Source organism: Pleurodeles waltl, chromosome 3_1 (genome assembly GCF_031143425.1).
Source record: "Pleurodeles waltl isolate 20211129_DDA chromosome 3_1, aPleWal1.hap1.20221129, whole genome shotgun sequence".
Lineage (NCBI taxonomy): Eukaryota > Metazoa > Chordata > Amphibia > Caudata > Salamandridae > Pleurodeles > Pleurodeles waltl.
Genome location: NC_090440.1, coordinates 185425564 through 185444318, shown reverse-complemented (window position 1 = coordinate 185444318; position 18755 = coordinate 185425564). Strand labels below are relative to the sequence as shown.

Genomic DNA, 18755 nt, shown 5'->3' with positions numbered 1-18755 from the left:
TAACATGTGATCCAATTTACAATGTAATGGGAGCTGATATATGTGACCTGCCCTATGATAACATCTAATGTATGATGTAATGTGATTTAGTGTATGATGTAATGGGATGTAATGTATGATATAATGTTTGAGATAACATAGGATGTAACGTGATTTAACAAGAGATAATATGTAATGTAATGTCTGATATAATGTGATGTAGTTTGTAATCTAATCTGTAACATGTGATCGACAATATGATGCGATCAATATTTGATTTATTACGTTATCTAATGCGTATTGTAACCTATGTATAATGCATTGTATTAGCCAATGTGATACATGAAGTAATGTGATTTAATGTATAATGTAATCAGTAAGGCAAAGGTTGAGAAATACATTTCGCATTTTAGACTGGCAACGCACCAGCACAGCCTCCTTCCAAGTTCACAAAGCAACTCCAATGCCTACTGGTCAATGCCCGCTCACTCTGAAAACACACAACGGAAATCTGAGACACCATATCCATGCTCCGGCCAGACCTAACATTCATCACCGAGACCTGGTTCACACCGCCTCAACACCCAACATCACCTGCGCCACCCCAAAAGGATACAAACTGATCCACAAGAATTGCCACAACAAACATGGAGGAGGCATTGCCATCATGCACAAGGACAACCCCTGTGAACCACATTCAAGGAAGAGACTCCCCACCTCATGGAACAACTAAACTTCAGAATACAAATCGATCCCAGAACAACCATCAGAGGAACCCTCACATACAAACCACCTGGACTGAGACCCAAATTCTGTAGAGCCATTGCTGACCTTATTGCACTCCTAGCCATCGACTCAACAGACTACAATTTCCTACGAGATTTGAACTTCAAGCTGGATGTCCCCAAGGACTACAACAACACTAATTTTCTAGACAACCTAAACAGCATTGGACTCCAACAACTAGTCACCAGACCCACCCACACCGCAGGACATACCCTGGACCCCATCTTCACAGCCCGTGAGAAAATCAAGTTCACCCCCACAAAACGGAGTTTACATGGACCAACCACCACCTGGTACATTTCACCACAGCCAGCAGACCGGAACAATCCACCTCACCTCCGGCTCTCCTGCTGTGCAGATGGGGTAAGGTCACAGAAGCACAACGAACCACCATCCTCCAGCCCATCAAACCCTGCATCTCCGACAACCTCGAACGAGACACCAACAACCTTTCTGAATGTATCAGCAACATCGCCAACAAAGTCATCTGCACAAGGAGCTCTGCCTCCAGAAGATCTAACTATGCATGCACAAAAGAAAATGCAAACGGCTGGAAATACAATTGCATCACACAAATGACCCTGTGTATCGCACCACCTTCAAAGTTGCACTAAACAAGTACCGTAACCGCCTCAGAGAAGCAAAGAAGGCTGCCCTACTCAGCCACATTGAGGAAAGCACCAGCTGCCCGAAGGAACTCTTCAAGATCGTCACAGAAAACACAATCCAAACTTCCCAGACCCTCTGCAACTCTCTTGCTGACTACTTCCACAACAGGATTACTGCCATCTACAGCAATTTCCAGCCACAACCTACCAACATAGATCACCTTTTAGCTCCGTCTGAGGACTCCACCAGCCACCTCATTATAGACTGGATACCAGTTTTCACACAGGAAACAGCCGTCCTCATGAGCTCAATCCACTTTGGCTCACCCAATGACCCCCTACCCACACTACATCTTCACCCTGGGTCAGAAGGAGAGATAGTATCCTCATGCACATCTGCAACACCTCCATTAAGACCGCCACCACCCGAGAAGCATGGAAACAAGCATAGGTCAAACAGCTCCTAAAGAAACCCTCAGTCGACCCCAGCGAGCTCAAAAATTACTGACCCATCTCTCTACTACCTTTCCCAGCCAAGATCTTGGAAAAAGCCATCTACAAGGAACTCTCTGAACTCCTTGAAAGACACAACCTGCTCGAGCCCTCCCAATGCAGTTTCTGCTCCAACCACAGCTCTGAGAGTGCCCTCATCGCCACAACAGATGACATCAGGACCCTCCTGGATTGCAGAGAAAAAGGTGCCCTGATCCTCCTAGACCTCTCCACTGCGTTCAACACCATCTCTCACTTCACCCTCATTTCCAGACTCCACCACATCGGAATCTGAAGCAGCGTCCATAAGTGGATCCATGCCTTCATCACAGGCCGCACCCAGAAAATCCGCCTCCCACCCTTCCCATCAAATACGAAGAACATGTCTTGCGGCATCCCGCAGGGATCTTCCCTTGGCCCCACCTTCTACAATGTCTATGTGACACTGTAAGCCGAGCTCGTCCACTCCCATGGACTCAACATCATCTCGTACGCCTATGACACGCAACTGGTACTCTCCCTCTCCTAAGACCTCAACGCCCTAGAAACAACTCCAGCAATGCCATGACACACATCGCCAAATGGATAAAATCAAACTGCCTGAAACTGAACACCGACAAAATGGAGGTGATCACCGTCAGAAGCAACCCCTCCCTCTGGGATGACTCCTCGTGGTCATCCTCGCTCGACAACCTCCAAACCCATCACATCACGCACACAACTGAAGCATCATCATAGACAGCATACTTTCCTTCAAAGAGCAGATAAATACTGTGGCCTCCTCTAGCTTCCATAACCTCTGCTTGCTAAATAAGATCTTCAAATGGATCCCCTTCAAAACCAGAAGGATGGTCATTCAGGCCATCATCACCAACAGACTGTGGAAACGCTCTCTATGCCTGACTCCATGGCCAGCAACCCCAACGCCTCCAGACCATTCAGAACGCAGCCACAATACTTGTCCTAGACCGCCCCAGAAAAGCCCACATCACCCCCCACCTCAGAGAGCTACACTGGTTGCCGGTGCACAAGAGATGCAAATTGAAGGTTCTCACCATTGCTTACAGAGCCCTCCCTCCACAACACTGGACCCAAGCTTATAAACCATAGTCTCTCCTTCTACCAGCCAACCAGAGTGCTTTGTTCTACAACTCTCACCCAGGCACAGGTCCCAAGAATCCTACGCAGCCTCAGCAGAGGTCGCTCATTCTATCTTACTGCAAAGTCCTGGAACAACCTCCACCTGCGAACATCGCACACCCTCCTCGACTTCAGGAAAAAGCTCCAGAGATGGCTGTTTGAGGAGTAGACACTGGTGAACAACCATCGTCATAGGCCCCCCAGGGCGATAAGCTGTGCTTTATAAATTCATTGATTGATTGACTTTCAGATTGCCTGTCATTTAATACCTTCAGATTATAAAGAAAAATGTTCTGAGTCAATATTTTGTGTTATTAATTGTATTAACTTTTCAGAGGTGCAGGTGCAATAAGATATGTAACTGAAAAATATAATATAATGTTGGTTAATTGAATTTTCATAAAAAATGAAATCACACTGCTTGCCGGAGGAAAATGTAATCTACTTTTCAAGAGGTGTACGTTGTTGAATTAATTACAGAGTACAACTGGGTAGCTGGACAATCTGTGCTTGCAAAGAATGGTTTTAACATGGATTTCTCAATCTCAATAATAAAATAAAATTATATGAGTTACATACGGAGCTGTTGATCTACTTTATTCGTACAAGTAAGCTTTTCTATCAGCGTGCTTCTCTTTCGCTCCTTGTCTGACATATTCTGAAATAACTTTGAATTTTAAATCCCCAGATCATCTCGATTCAAAAGCATCCAAGTCATGCTACTTGAGTGTACGCGACTAAGATTGTTATCAAAAGTTCTGGATTCTTTTAATCTAGCGAAATAGTGTCCCTGAATGACACTTGTAGCCCCAACCAGAACTCTTCTGATTGTGTAGAGGTCCAGTAACCAGCCAGCGTGTGCACCAGATCCCACGCTGGTTGACTCAGACTGCATGGTCCTCTGGGGCAACAAATTCATACATTGCAAATATTCTGTTTAGTTGTGGTCCCAATGCCATCATCCTCAAGGAGGACATCTCCTGAATCCAAGACGGCTGACCCTGAATGGCCATCACCAACTGAGCTAGAGTCCTCCAAATTGCACTGACGTTTCAGAGGATTATATTGTCCCATCACTTCCTACCAGAGGTGCTCAGCCGAAATGAGCCCTGGAAGCCCATGACTGGCTGTATTGGACAACGGGCATTTTCCCAGGTGGCTGGACGTGTGGGGGAGGGGCGCTGTTGTTACTGTGGGGCAGCAGGGCCAGCTTTTGGGCGGTGCGAGCGGTGTGAACGCACCGGGCGCTGACCTCTGGGGGGTGCTGTGTTTAGCAATAGCGTCCGACACTTGCGATTTAAAAGCACCTGCTGAAAAGTTCCTTGTGCGTTTAGCCTTCAAGAAACAATTAAAATGTCAAGATACCTCTTGTGATTAATGATCCTGCTAGAGAGAGAGATGGGAGTTTTGCTAGTGGCAGCTTTGACTCAACATAAAGTAGCACAGAGGGTTAATATGCCTTCTGCAAAAACTGGGGGCATATTTAAGAAGTGAAGTGCAGCAGCACTTTTCTTACACCCCTTAGCGCCCCCCTAACGCCACCATGTGTGCCCCGTATTTAAAATACAGTACACCATGGCGGTAGTTAGGGGACTAGTGTCAGAATTTTTTACGCTATTCCGGCGCTTTGAGGATTAACGTCAAAAATGTTGACGCTAATCTTGCAAAGCATGCAGAAGCCCATTGTAACCAATGGAAGCCACCTTTTAATGCCTGCTCTGAGCAGGTGTTAAAAGTGCCGGAACAAAATGACGCAAATAAATCTGATAGATTTCTTTGCATCATTTTTTTGCCCCCCCCCCAGCGCAGGCATAATGTAACGCAAAAGGCTAGAAAGTGGCGCAATGCATGCATTGTGGCTCTTTGTAAATATGGTGCAGCGTTTATGGCCTTTTAATGCCACATTAGTGTAAAAGAAATGACACTAATGTGGCGTTAGATTGGCACTAGGGGCTCTTAAATATGCCCCTATGGCAGTGCTTAATTTGTGATTGATGTTTCCGGTGCGGAGTACCAGCACTTATTTTTTAGGGCTGGCGCTTATTTTTCTGCCTCAAGCATTTACTGCGAGAAAAAGACACATATGGGAAAGACGGAGGAAGAGAAAAACGAAAAAGCGTCACAATGGGAAAAAGCAGAAATCTGCAAGAGTGAGCTGAAGGGGCAGGGAGCACCTGTAAATGGATTGAAGAGGCCAGAGATGGCTTCAGGATTACACTGCCTTTGTATTCCGTGTTCACACATTTAATAGCAGCAGCCGCATGTTTAGAGGAGGGCTTTGGGCACCGGCACCTTTTTATTTACAAATTAAGCACTGCCCTATGGGGCATATTCGAAAAACGTTGTGCTGCACACAGTGCTGCGCCACTTTTTTTGTGCCCCTTAGCACCCCCCCAATGCCACTATGTGTGCGTCATATTTAAAATATGGCTCACCCTGGCGGTAGTTAGGGGACTAGCATCAGAATTCTTTATGCTAGTCCGGCGCTTTGCAGGATTAGCATAAAAAATGTTGCAAAGTACCCAGAGGCTACCAATGGAAGCATCCTTTTAATTCCTGCTTTGAACAGGCTTTAAAAGTGCCGGAAAAAAATGACTCAAAGAAATCTGAAAGATTTCTTTGCACCATTTTTTTGCCCCCTAACGCAGGCGCCACTTTGTAAATATGGTGCAGCGTTTTTGGCCTTGTAACGCCATATTAGCCTAAAATAAATTACACTAATGTGGTGTTAGAATGGCACTAGGGGCTCTTAAATATGCCCTCATGGGGCATATTTGAAAAAAGTGGCGTTGCACACAGCGCTGCACCACTTTTCTTGCGCCCCTTAGCACTCTCCTAACACAACCATATGTGTGCTGAATTTAAAATACGGCGCAACGTGGCGGTAGTTAGAGGACTAGTGTCAGAATTTTTTACGCTAGTCCGGCGCTTTGCAGGATTAGAGTAAAAAATGTTGATGCTAATCCTGCAAAGCACACAGAGGCCCATTGTAACCCACAGAAGTCTCCTTTAACGCCTACTCTGAGTAGGCATTAAAAGTGCGGGGAAAAAATGACGCAATGAAATCTGTCTGATTTCTTTGCACCATTTTTTCCCCCGCCCCCCCCCCCCCAACAGCAGAATGCCGCCTTTGCATACATTATGCCTGGCGCAGGCATAATGTAGTGCTAAGGGATCTAAAGTGGCGCAATGCATGCATTGCGCCACTTTGTAAATATGGCACGGTGTTTTTGGCCTTCTAACGCCACATTAGCGTGAAAAAAATGATACTAATGTGGCGTTAGAATGGAGCTAGGGGCCCTTAAATATGCCCCTATATTTTAAGTGGCTAGCTGAGTGGATTTGTAAAGCCAGCCTTTACAAATGCTTTAAAACACATGAATGTATGTGAAAGGGGAACGATGGAGAGATGAGAGGCACATTTTGGGGGCGCCACAATAAACTGTCGCACAGGGCGCCACCAGACCTAAAGCCAGCCCTCAGGTCGGTTTTGTAGCAACGCAGCAGTTTTAAAAGCACTGTGGAGTTCCTTGTATATTCAAGAGTTTTCAGGCAATAATAAAAGTGCCAAGATAACTATTGTGATTAATGCACCTGCTGGAGAGAGATCGGGGTTTTTTGACTCATCGGAGGCTGTTGCAAAGAACGTGTGCTATGCAGATCATCGAACAGTATTTTATGTGAAGTGCTCAGTGGATTGCTGCTTTTGTCACAGAGATCCTTTTCTTACTGTGCGGTTCATAAGTTACAATCATAATCTAGCACAGTGAGCTAGTGACCCCAGGGTAGGTCGCTCCCCTGCCCTCACAGCACCACCAGATCCTCTGTGCCTGCCTTCGCCGTGTCTGTGTGTTGCCTGTACCCCTGAGTGACTGTGTCTCTGCCCGTGTGATTGCGCTCCTCTTTTTGTTTTCTGTACCCCTGAATGCTTGCTCGCCTGATGTGATCGCGCTCCCCCTCTCTTTTTCCGTGTATCTCGAGTGCCTGCTGCTCTCTGTGCCCCCGCCGTCCCCCTCGTCCCTCCGCCACCTTTCTGCCCGTTTTTTCTCGTTTTGTACCTTTTAGGTACTTTTCTTCGTTTTCTTCGCTCTCCTCGTTTTTTACAGGCCTCCTCGCCCCTCCGAGGCCCACCACCGCTTTTACCGCCTTTTTCCCCCCTACCCGCCCTCCTCCCGCCTCCCAGCTGACCCCGCCTCCCCGGCTAACCCTTAAATGGCGGCCGCTGCGAGGCAGTGGTAGCGACCCTTGACCCCAGGGTAGGTCGCTCCCCTGCCCTCACAGCACCACCAGATCCTCTGTGCCTGCCTTCGCCGTGTCTGTGTGTTGCCTGTACCCCTGAGTGACTGTGTCTCTGCCCGTGTGATTGCGCTCCCCTTTTTGTTTTCTGTACCCCTGAATGCTTGCTCGCCTGATGTGATCGCGCTCCCCCTCTCTTTTTCCGTGTATCCCGAGTGCCTGCTGCTCTCTGTGCCCCCGCCGTCCCCCTCGTCCCTCCGCCACCTTTCTGACCGTTTTTTCTCGTTTTGTACCTTTTAGGTACTTTTCTTCGTTTTCTTCGCTCTCCTCGTTTTTTACAGGCCTCCTCGCCCTTCCGAGGCCCACCACCGCTTTTACCGCCTTTTTCCCCCCTACCCGCCCTCCTCCCGCCTCCCCGGCTAACCCTTAAATGGCGGCCGCTGCGAGGCAGTGGTAGCGACCCTTGACCCCAGGGTAGGTCGCTCCCCTGCCCTCACAGCACCACCAGATCCTCTGTGCCTGCCTTCGCCGTGTCTGTGTGTTGCCTGTACCCCTGAGTGACTGTGTCTCTGCCCGTGTGATTGCGCTCCCCTTTTTGTTTTCTGTACCCCTGAATGCTTGCTCGCCTGATGTGATCGCGCTCCCCCTCTCTTTTTCCGTGTATCCCGAGTGCCTGCTGCTCTCTGTGCCCCCGCCATCCCCCTCGTCCCTCCGCCACCTTTCTGCCCGTTTTTTCTCGTTTTGTACCTTTTAGGTACTTTTCTTCGTTTTCTTCGCTCTCCTCGTTTTTTACAGGCCTCCTCGCCCTTCCGAGGCCCACCACCGCTTTTACCGCCTTTTTCCCCCCTACCCGCCCTCCTCCCGCCTCCCAGCTGACCCCGCCTCCCCGGCTAACCCTTAAATGGCGGCCGCTGCGAGGCCGCGCAGCGGACGCGCCAAAGGCGCGCCTAAGGCAAGCCCGTCTGTGCCCGTCCGCGACTGGACCACGTCCAGCGCCCGAACCCCTGGCCCCCGCGCCCCCTGCCTGACCTACGACTCCACCACCCTCACCAACCTCAACCCCGGCCGCACGCATGGCTGCTACCGCGCCACCCCGAAACGAACCCACGGACCCTTCACCTGCAGCAACTGTCGCTTCACCTGCCTACGGACCAACACCGGTCCCGTCAAGAACGACTCCCCCGGAAGCAACCTCCACTGCATCCTGGTCAACACCCGGTCCATCCACAGGCACGCCATCGAACTGTGGAACCTCATCAGCTCAACGAACCCAGACATCGCCTTCCTCACCGAGACCTGGATGAACCCCTCCTCGGCACCCGACATCGCCATAGCCATCCCCGACGGCTACAAAATCATCCAGAAAGACCGCACCAACCGCATCGGAGGAGGCATCGCCATCGCACACAAAAACTCCATCCGCATCTCGACCCACACCTACTACTCACTCCTCGACGCCGAACATCTCCACTTCACAATCCACAGTGACCCCAAGACCACCCTCAGAGGCACCCTCATGTACAGACCACCAGGACCCCGCACCAAGTTCAGCGAAGACATCGCAGACTTCATCAACCCTCACGCACTCTCGTCCACCGACTACATCCTCCTAGGAGACCTCAACTTTCACCTAGAGAACCACACCGACAACAACTCCACCGCCCTACTGGACAACCTCGCCAACCTGGGACTGAAACAGCTAGTCAACACACCTACCCACTACGCCGGACACACGCTCGATCCCATCTTCTCCTCCAGCAAACACATCACCTTTTGCCACACCACCGAACTCACCTGGTCGGACCACAGCTGTGTCCACTTCAGCTTCAAGAAGACCACCGTACACCACCACACCCAGCAACCACCAAGAAGACACTGGAATCGTATCACCACCGAACAGCTCGCATCAACCCTCTCCCAGAACCAACCCACCAGCACCACCGACCCCAACGAAGCCGCCAACAACCTGACAAACTGGATCTCCAACTGCGCCAACCTCCTGGCCCCCCTGAAGACTCAAGCTATCACCAACAACCACAAGAAAAACTCCTGGTTCACCCCCGACCTCAAGGACTCCAAGAAAGAATGCCGCACACGCGAAAAGACGTGGCGCCTCAACCAGACCGAAGAGAACATGTCAGCTCTCAAGGACGCCACCCGCCAACACCACCAACACCTCCGCGCTGCCCGAAAAACAGCCTTCCGGAACAGACTTAACAACAATGCCCACAACAGCAAGGAACTATTTGACATCGTCAAAGAGCTCTCCAACCCGGACGCAGAAAACAACTCCATCCCTCCATCACAGGACCTCTGCGACTCCCTCGCAACCTTTTTCCACCACAAGATCATCGACATATACAACAGCTTCCCGACCACCAACGCGAACCCCCACCCGGAACCCGCCACCGACACCACCACCATCCTCACCTGGAACCCTACCACCACCGAGGAGACCACCCGTGTCATGAACTCGATCCACTCCGGATCCCCTTCGGACCCCTGCCCGCACCACATCTTCAACAAGGCCGACAACATCATTGCACCACACCTCCGAGACGTCATCAACGCCTCCCTCACCACCGCCACCTTCCCGGAAAGCTGGAAACACGCAGAGCTCAACGCCCTCTTAAAGAAACCCACAGCCGACCCCACCGAACTCAAAAACTTCCGGCCCATCTCTCTCCTACCGTTCCCCGCCAAAGTGATTGAGAAAATCGTCAACGCTCAACTCACCACCGCCCTGGAAACCAACGACTCCCTCGACCCCACACAGTTCGGTTTCAGGGCCAACCACAGCACCGAAACCGCCCTCATCGCAGCCACGGACGACATCCGAGCCCTGACCGACAAGGGAGAAACCGTGGCCCTCATACTCCTGGACCTCTCTGCAGCCTTCGACACGGTCTGCCACCGCACCCTGATATGCCGCCTCAGCAACGCCGGCATCAGAGACAAGGCCCTGGAATGGATCGTCTCCTTCCTCTCCGGAAGGACGCAGAGAGTCCGCCTGCCCCCCTTCAGATCCACAGCCACGGAGATCATCTGCGGCGTACCCCAAGGATCCTCCCTCAGCCCCACTCTCTTCAACGTCTACATGACCCCCCTGGCGAACATCGCACGCAAACACGGACTCGACCTCATATCCTACGCCGACGACACCCAGCTCATCTTATCCCTCACCAACGACCCCACCTCAGCAAGGACCAGACTACATGACGGCATGAAGGAAGTAGCGAACTGGATGACAGACAGCCGGCTGAAACTGAACACAGATAAGACGGAGGTCCTCATCCTCGGCCCCACTCCCAGCGCATGGGACGACTCCTGGTGGCCCCCCGCTCTTGGCAGCACTCCCCAACCCACCGACCACGCACGCAACCTCGGCTTCATCCTGGACTCATCCCTCTCCATGACCAGACAGGTCAACTCTGTGACCTCGGCATGCTTCAACACCCTCCGCATGCTTCGCAAAATCTTCCGCTGGATCCCCACCGACACCAGGAAGACCGTCACCCACGCCCTCGTCACCAGCCGCTTGGACTACGGGAACACTCTGTACGCCGGCATCACCTCCAAGCTGCAGAGGAAACTTCAACGGATCCAGAACGCTGCCGCACGACTCATCCTGGACATACCCCGCCACCACTACATCTCCGGACACCTGAAGAGACTCCATTGGCTCCCTGTCAACAAAAGAATCACCTTCAGACACCTCACCCATGCACACAAAGCCCTTCACAACCTCGGACCCAAACTCATCAACAACCGCATCTCCTTCTACACTCCTCTGCGCACCCTACGCTCTACCGGACAGGCCCTGGCAGCCATACCCCGCATCCGCAAAGCCACCGCCGGAGGAAGATCCTTCTCTTTCCTGGCAGCGAAGACCTGGAACTCTCTGCCCAGCCACCTTCGCACCATACATGATCACCTCTCCTTCAGAAGGCAGCTCAAGACCTGGCTCTTCGAGCACTGACCCCCCCCCCCCCCCCTCCAACGCCTTGAGACCCTTTATGGGTGAGTAGCGCGCTTTATAAATGCGAATGATTGATTGATTGAGCTATGAACTGCCATCAAAAAGCTGCAGCACACTGCATGGTACAGTTTAGGAACTTATGTTGTTTTCCCAGGGCTTGTTTGGGTAGAAATAAATTGTTATTCGTAATGTCAACCCTAACTACTGTATTATGTTCTGAATCCTGAGTTTATGCTTCCCCAGATCAAACAATCTTAACAAATGCCTACCAGTGTGGATGACGTGCAACGTACACCTTGTAAGTACCCTTTGTCTTATATAATATTTACTATACACTGATTTATACATGTATGATTCATTGTCTCTGTATATGTGTGTGTGTGAGATCTAAAGTGCACCAACACCCTACGCTGGTAAGAGAGGAGCTATAAAATCAAATAAAGTGCATGTGAGAGAGGGGCTGTGGAGAGATGAGGGGCTCTATTAGAGGGTGATTGTGAGGGGATTATTGAAGAGCCCCAACAAGGATTGCTGTGTCCTGGTTGTAGTCCTCCAATGGCGTAGCAAAGGCCCCCGCAGCTCCAGCCCCCCCCCCGCCAGCACAATGCACTGTGCACGCACGGGCGGCAGGCATCTGACTGGGTCGAGGAGGGAGAGGGGCCCCCTACAGGTACTTTGCAGAAGGGGGGCCCTTAAGTTTCGGTACGGCACTACAGCCCTCGTCTTCACTCACTCAATAGCTTCTTGGCATCATTTCACACTGTCTCTCCTTACCCAAACCCTGGATGTCTCTTCACTTGCTACATTTCAGTGCTAACAAACCTGAGGTTTTAATTCCTGCCTGGCGCCTTTTTACCTGCTCTTTGTATCCTATTCCCTCATCCCCCCCTGCTGGTCACTTCGGTGTCTTCTTTGATCCTTTTGTATCATGTTCTTTTTACTTCGCCTTTGTTCTCCAGACCTATGGATGTCAGCGGTTCGACAGCTAGAAAGTGTGTTCTTCAATCACTTTGCAAACTAACAGCCGAGCGTAACCCGTGGTTTCTCGTCCCTTGATGGAGGCGGCCGCATTCTTCTGGGCCTGCCAGCTTCCACCCTGTGCCCGGCTGTCTATTCTCAGCTCGGAGATCCGCCTTTACTTCAAACCGCCTTTTCCTGCTCACCTCTCACCCGCTCTCAGTTCTCTTTGTTGGCCTGTTCTCTAATCCTGTCTCGAGGCCCACTTTCTATATATTCTTAACAGGTGTCTTTTATGACTCACCCTTTCTATTGATCTTCCGTGTTCTCAAAGATTTAGAATAATGTGCCAACTTCACACCGATACCTCAGTGCCGTATTGGTGGTAATTACGCAGTCTGTATCACCACAGATTTCGTTTTTTTCCAGACTGTATGGTATTAGCATTTTATAGCACTTTCTACAACCTTTGCGCAGCTCACACAGACGGGTACCAATGTTCTCCTCTGGTTATGTGTGGTTGCTAAGGGTGCGGTGTTGTAGCAGAATACATGTCCCGATGTCGTATTTAATGACTGGGAATGTGGCATTAAGCTCCTTTAGCGCTTTTTTAAGAAATCATTTTTTTGTATTTGTCGGCTTCTTTACTTATTGTGTTTCCTTCAAACTATTGAAAAACATCCTTTAAAGTAACTTGTGCCACATTGATGTTTTTGTAATGCTTTTGTATTTGCCTAAAGCGCAGTGGAAGACTTTTTATATTAAAAATAAGAATGATTAAATGAGGTTAAGCGACTCAGCAAACTGAACTCATTGTGGCAAGTACCAAGATGTTGAGTATCATTCGTTGCTTCGGTTTGTGGCACTCTGTGGAGTGACCCTCCCCTTTGGGACCGACACCCCGCTAGCGTGGGATAACATCGCCACAGGGTGGGGTAGGACCAAACGCAACCCCCCTCTCTAAAATGTATGTGTTCGCTCACCCTATTTCTAAATGAATTCTAAATGAATTAAGCATTATCCCACGCACCACAAAGTGGACAGCAGGAGAAGGGTATTCCACTGGTGGCTTTCACAGTATGAACAGGTGCTGCCAAGGCCAGTGTTGTGGGTCATGGGTCACCTGTGCATTCAAACCTTTACCAGCCTTGGAGGAGACTCACAGCACCGCCATGCACCAATGTACCAGCCTGCCACAGCCCCTAGAAGTCCTATACAGCGCCAATCCTCTAATTTACAGCACCGTGTAACCCCTAGAAGCCCCACAGAAGACGCTGCACTAACTGTTGTTTTTTTATCATGAGTGAACCAATCTTTGAATGGTGGTGGTGGTGGCCTGCCCCCAACAGCAATATTTTTTTTTCAATCAAGTCTCACAATGCCTGTGTGAGATGTGGCACAATGGAGAGAAAGTAAGAAGACCAGTTAGGGGGCATTACCCAGACAACAGCAGTGCCAATATGATCTCTCCCCAAGGGTCCAGATAAAAAGTCCTTTGTGCCCATCCCCGAGTTACTATCTCGAGTACCAGCGCAATGAGGAGGTGTGGGAGCAGGATTAGGAAGAACTCCTGCAGGCGATGCTAGCTTTAGAATGTGATTTCAGCAACACCACGTATTTGGGATTGTAAGGGTGGGTTGCAGCAAGCAGGGCTCCTAGGTTCCAAACACCCTTGTGGTGGTTATGGAATGATAGTTTCCCATGACGGTATACCCTTCAAGGTGGAGTGAAGCGAGAAAGCTGATCTTAAAGAAAGCCACATAAGCACTTTTCTGGCGTGCACTGGTGAATAATTAAAAGCCCATCTGCTATGTGCTCAGGCCCAAGAGCCCTCTTGCAGTGTATTTTGGTCTACTGTACTTTCCACATTTCTACGGAATCCCATGTTGTAAGACGTTAAATGACTTTTGCAAGTGGGGACACGTAACCGCCAAAAGTAATGGACAGATAGAGCCAAACTTGGAGGTACCCCCATGTGATACTGGTGAAAGCTTGCCAGTGTCCTTAGTGGGTTGTCAAGAAGTGTAGAAAGCCACCCGGGTACAGTATCATGGTATCCATACACCCAGACCTGTCCTGCTATTTACAATAATAAAAGCTATGTATTATTTAGAGTTTGCGAGAAAGGTTACACTGTCACAACCGTGGAAGATATCCCATCCGCGCTATTACAAGTGTATTACAGATTGTGGCACTTGTAACGCGGCGGACGAGATTTCTGCGATGTGACTGAGTATTCCATCCGCAAAAAGTAAACAAGGCTTTAAGATTGCAAGTCATTTCCAGTGTGTAGCGTTAAAGGGCTGCCATTTACCGACCAGGACAGTGGGAGTAGGGCTTGGACTGGTACTCGATTCAACGCATTGCTCCTTATACATTGAAGATAAACTGAAGGCCCAGGATCTGGCCGTAGCTTGGCAGGACTCAAAGATCAGCAGGGCCGGACTCGCCTTAGCGGGCATCGGGCCTTTTCCCGGTAGACTAGTAGGGTGGGGGCCGTTTTCTCAGCAGTGGGGGCCGGCTTTGTTCCTGGGAGCCAGTTTTGCATCAGTGCTGCAATATCGCCCCCAGCAACAAAAGAACAAAAGCAGCAGTGAATCGTCACCCCTCAACCCCCGCCCCCCCCAACCTGGGGGCTGGTCTGACAAAATTGCCGGGCTCCTTTGGGCTCCCAGTCCGCCCCTGAAGATCAGTGCAATGCTTCTTCACAGACATTATCTGCTTTGATACTTTAACACTCGACCAAGACATGTCTGCACAAGTCCAAAGTATTTTACAAAGGTAGTTATAAATGCCACAGAAAGAAAGGCGCCTCGTGTACATCACGATGTGTGGTAGACTGAAGCAAATCAGGGCAGTTCTGTGTTGGAAGCGTCAGGTAGTCTTGGGTACAATATGAGATATGGACGTTCAAGTTTCAGATGCAGTTTTTAACACAGGATGGTGGATGAGTGTTGTAGCCCGAGATGACAATGAAATGCATATCCTGTGATAGTTTCTTGTACACAACAGATGTAGTAGCCACACATGAGACTTCCGTGTACTTCATTTGATCGTCTCGTAGGGCGGTCTTGTGCACAACAGTGTTCCATGCTGTAGCCTCAGGTGAGAATCCCATGTACATCAAATGAAAGTCTCTTATGGAGTCTTGTGCACAACAGTGGTTGTGTGCTTTAGCCTCACATGAGACTCCCATGTACATAATATGATAGTCTTGCAGGTGGGCCTTGTGCACAACAGTAGTTGATTGCTGTAGCCTCACATGAGAATTCCACATACATCATGTGATAGCTTCTTATGGAGTCTTGTGCACATTAGTGGTTGTGTGTTGTAGCCTTAGGTGAGAATCCCATATACATGATATGATAGTCTCTTAGGGGGTCCTGTACACAACAGTGGTTGCGTGTTGTAGCCTTAGGTGAGAATCCCATACACATATGATAGTCTCTTAGGGGGTCCTGTACACAACAGTGGTTGCGTGCTGTAGCCTCAGGTGAGAATCCCATGTACATCATGTGATAGCCTCATTCGGAGTCTAGTACACAACAACTGCTGTAGCCTCACGTCAGAACCCCATGTACATTGTGTGATAATCTCACTGGGAGTCTTGTACACAATAAATGCTGTAGCCTCACATGAGAATCCCATACAAATCGTGTGATGGTCTCATAGGGGGCATTGTGCACAACAATTGGCAAATCTTGTAGCCTCAGATGAGAATCCCATGTACATTATGTGATATTTTCTTATGGAGTCTTGTGCACAACAGTGGTTGAGTGCTGTAGTCTCAGATGAGAATCCCATGTACATCATGTGATATTTTCTTATGGAGTCTTGCGCACAACAGTGGTTGCATGCTGTAGCCTCAGGTGAGAATCCCACGTACATCACGTGATAGCCTAATTCGAAGTCTGGTGCACAACAAGTGCTGTAGCCTCACGTCAGAATCCCATACACATCATATGATAGTCTCATAGGGGGTCCTGTGCACAACAACTGGTGAGTCTTGTAGCTTCAAATGAGAATCCCATGAACATTATGTGATAGTTTCATAAGTGTCTTGTGCACAACAGTGATTGAGTGCTGTAGTCTCAGATGAGAATTCCATGTAAATCATGTGATATTTTCTTATGGAGTCTTGTGCACAACAGTGGTTGTGTGTTGTAGCCTCACATGAGACTCTCATGTACATAATATGACAGTCTTGCAGGTGGGTCTTGTGCACACCAGTAGTTGATTGCTGTAGCCTTGCATGAGAATTCCACATACATCATGTGATAGCTTCTTATGGAGTCTTGTGCACAACAGTGGTTGAGTGCTGTAGCCTCACATGAGAATCCCAGGTACATCATGTGATGGTCTAATTGGGAGTCTTGCACACAGTAAGTAGGGGAGCCTCCCATGAGAATTCCATAAGCGTCATGTGATAGTATCTTATAGAGTCTTGTGTACAAGGGTTTAGTGCTGTAATGCACATCATAGGGCTTTGTAGCTTAGTGGCAGAAGTGTGGTTAACACAGCATATTTACACTTTGGAACACCCTCTTGTCCCAGGGAAATGCAGTATCACGTGCCTAAGGTGAGTTTTTGCATTTTATTATTGAAGGTGTCACTGCAGAGAGATAAAGTTCTGAGTGTACTGATTATACTGATTATCTTAGAGGTAGAACGTTCAGAGGCCATGGTACAATCCCTGAAGAATACACAGATGTGTTCACTGCACAGGGCAAAGCACATAAAGCTAAGTGTGACATCACAATGCTGATGCATAGGGATACAACCTTGATGTTGAAGAACAAGAGATTGCTGCACAATCGTTGGAAGGGTCTGCAGCACTATTAATCATCAATCAGTAGATCCGATGGAGCAGTTTCCGGTGTTCAGGATGCAGTATTCGAGATGGAGCCTCTTAGCCTGCTTGCTGCACCTGCGACGCGAGTAGAACCAGCATCTCCCAAGGACACCGTTGCAACGAGTAGCTATGGCCTGAGCTTGCTGATACACCAATAAGCTTTTCTTTCTCCTGGCAAGAGTCCCATTTTGGCCCTTGTATCCCACCACTTTTCCATCCATTCCTCTGGCCCACTCCTACCTGAAGCCTACTGTGCAGCTGCAGGAAGAGCATCAGCAGAATGTCCACGTACACACATGTGAAGTGCAATCAGGCATGACATCCTGGTAGGTAGGTCGGACTCCATTTCCTGCATAGATGTGGTCGACATAGACCAGGAACAAGACTTACCACGGTCTTGGTCAGCAGGGTTTACCCTTCATCCTGTTCATTTTACTAGTGAATTACCTTACTTACTTCCCTACTTACTGTGTTGTCTCATAGCCTTGAAAAAGTCACCTGTTGTGACGAAACACGAGTTGGCTGTGTATATGGAACTATGCTCAACTGACTACTAGGCTGTATTTATGGATCAATGCTCAACCAATCTCTTTTGATGCCCTTGGCTACTAATTAAAGGAATCCACTACAATCAACTCAACTGGAGGACATCTTTATTATAAACATTGTTTTGAGTGCTGCGGCTTCTGTGCTAAATGACTTTCTGTGAGGCCTGGGCCTGGTGATGCTTATTTCATATTACACCTGCGGCCACCACCCTTGGTAGACTGACGGTGTCCTGCACCACTGCCACTCCCCGCCTGTTCCTTGCACCCTCTGCTGTGTCCAGTGACGAGAGGTAGACTGAGATGCCTTGAGTGGCCAAGGCAGGATACCCGTTGTGCAGACCCACAAACTGTGAAAATGACTCACGCAGAGGTTCCTGTGGGGGACAGCGTTTGTTACACGGGGGGAGGTGATGCAGGGTGTCCTGTATAATACAGATTTGGAAAGATACTTACCTTTAATGATGCTTAGAAAGGAAAATGATCCCTTGCAAGGAAGCATCCTGGAAAGGTTGCACTGATATGATGGAAGCTTGTGCTGCTGTCACAGACGTGTGCATCGGCTCTCTGAAAGAGGGACGCTTGCTCTGCTGCTGTCCAAGCTCTGTTATCGATCCAGAGCATTTGTATGTCCAACAAGGTCAAAAGGAAACTCATCCAGTATGGGCTAGGTGATCTGCCCACCTTAAACGGTATATCAGAAGGGCTAAGAAAAAAAAAAACTCCCTTTGAAGGGTGCGTTACTCCTACAGGGAATGAACATACACATTTGCATCTGCCCAGCCCTTCTGACTAAGAGGTGTGCTCTGTTAGAACCTCAGCTTACGCCTTTAGGCACATGCTCCTGCAGAACCTGCTGTGATACCTGCTTCAATGCGGAAGAGCCTGCCCTGGCTGCCAGCTTTGTGAAATGTATGCAGTCTGCTAAAAAACTACCGAGTGCCGCTAACTCCAATGGAAGGTCATAATGCCAGTGACCCCGAATGTGCACTTGTAGCATCCTTTCATGCAAAGACCAGTGTTTTGTCATCTTGGGGAAATGCTTGCACTATTGTAATTGTAATAGTATTTATATGGCGCTTACTACCACTGATGAGGCGTCAAAGCGATTTTCGGCTAGTAGCACGCTACTCCGGAACCTAAAAGGAATTAGTGGTAGATTAGTATAGGGAAATATGAAA

The 18755-nt window shown here is 49.2% G+C and overlaps 1 protein-coding gene across 2 annotated transcripts in view; it reads right to left on the bottom strand.

Annotated features, from left to right (window-relative positions):
* LMAN1L (lectin, mannose binding 1 like) overlaps positions 1 to 18755 on the bottom strand; it is a 254756-nt gene that overhangs the window by 43964 nt on the left and 192037 nt on the right. The window lies entirely within an intron of this gene.